At 45.2% G+C, this 1,441-nt stretch overlaps 1 long non-coding RNA gene across 2 annotated transcripts in view; it reads right to left on the bottom strand.

Moving 5' to 3' along the window:
- The window catches only part of LOC109291128, a 23,184-nt gene extending 22,486 nt beyond the window's left edge, over positions 1-698 (bottom strand). For both annotated transcript variants that reach the window (XR_002095751.1, XR_002095752.1), the window contains exon 1: positions 688-698. This is a non-coding gene — a long non-coding RNA (uncharacterized LOC109291128). The remainder of the gene's footprint in view (positions 1-687) is intronic.
- Positions 699-1,441: the final 743 nt, after the last annotated feature.

Consider the following 1,441-nt stretch of genomic DNA (forward strand, 5'->3'; position numbering starts at 1 on the left):
TTTACTTTCTGTATAAAAATGCATTTGTGGCAATTTATGCTTGCTTCTGAGGAAAGAGCCCTCCATGGGGAGTGGTACAGAGTCAACACCCTTTCTGTAATACCCCCCAGAGTTTTGCTGAGGACAAAAAAAGGCAAAGGGGCAGGCAAGCTAGGTGTGAAGGGGGCTAGAAAATAGAAAAGGGAAGAGATTGGGGGGTGACGCCTTCCCAGCAAGACTCCAGCGTTGAACTTCCCTCATTCTCTGCTCCCCATCTCTTTCTGCCAACTGCATTTCTCAATGGATAGCTCATCTATTTTTGTGAAGACTGAAATAAAATTAAGGCATTAGATATATGAGGTTTCTCTTTATTGCACTATTTATTTTCCCTGCTGGGCAACGCATGGGGTGAAGGCTGCACTTCTGTTCATCTTCTTTTTATTTGTAGCATGCTCTCAGCGATGTTGAAATAATCTAGAGGAGTCTTAGCCAGGGTGATGGGGCACTCTGGGGTGCCATGATAGTTTTTAAAGGTGCCACACACTATTAGCACTGCTAGTTGTGCATACATCTGCATATGAATCATAAAACAGAAGATCTGTTTTATTTTTTTTTTTAAAAGTCAAGAAATGAGGGAAAATTATGAGTGAGCATCTATGTCAAGGATTATTGTAGGTTTTTAAGATAAGCAAATAATTCACCTAAGACACCTGCATTGACTGGGAATTGAAGCCAGGTCTCCTGAATAGGAGGCAAGAAGGCTACTATTGAACCACCAAAGTGTGAGCAGATAAGCTACCTGCCCAGGTCCTGAAAAAAGGAAAGGTAAAGGTGAGCCTTCCCTCCATTCTAGTTCACTCCAAGGAGGAAAAAGCCCAAGGTTTTAGGTGCTCTTCAAAGCTAATCAAGAATCACACTGGAAAAGAGAGGAAAAATGTAATGATGGGGAAGTGATTGGGCTACCTTTTGTGTGTTTGTTTCTTTGTCTTTGCTTCCAAAAGGACCCCAAATCCCTTTTTGAGCTCCTGCTTTCCATACAACTCCCTCCTTTCTTGGGATGGGTGGGGGGAGCCTGCAGAGATTAAAAGCATCTGGGAATCTGGCTATGACCCCAGCTGACTTCCTGCCCTTTGGGCAGGGGGGTGGACTCAATGATCTTCCAAGGTCCCTTCCAGCCCTAATGTCTATGAAATCTATGAAATGTGGGTGCCCAAGGGGCTGGATGGACATAGCAGAGACCCCTGCCAGTATGGTGTTTGCATGCCACAGTCTGGACATATGATGATGGATGTTCCTTTTCCTTTTTCTATACTGTTTCTTGCAGGAGTCCCTCCTTGGCCCCAGGGCAAGAGGAGGGAGATGAGCACAGAGTGAAAAGGAGAGCCTATCCTCCATGCTCTTGACCATGTGGGTGGCCCTTCTTTGTCCCCTCTCGAGCTTATCCACCACACCCTTCTTGAAG

The sequence above is a fragment of the Gavialis gangeticus genome, unplaced genomic scaffold (genome assembly GCF_001723915.1).
Source record: "Gavialis gangeticus isolate Ggan-Ray unplaced genomic scaffold, GavGan_comp1, whole genome shotgun sequence".
Classification (NCBI taxonomy): domain Eukaryota; kingdom Metazoa; phylum Chordata; order Crocodylia; family Gavialidae; genus Gavialis; species Gavialis gangeticus.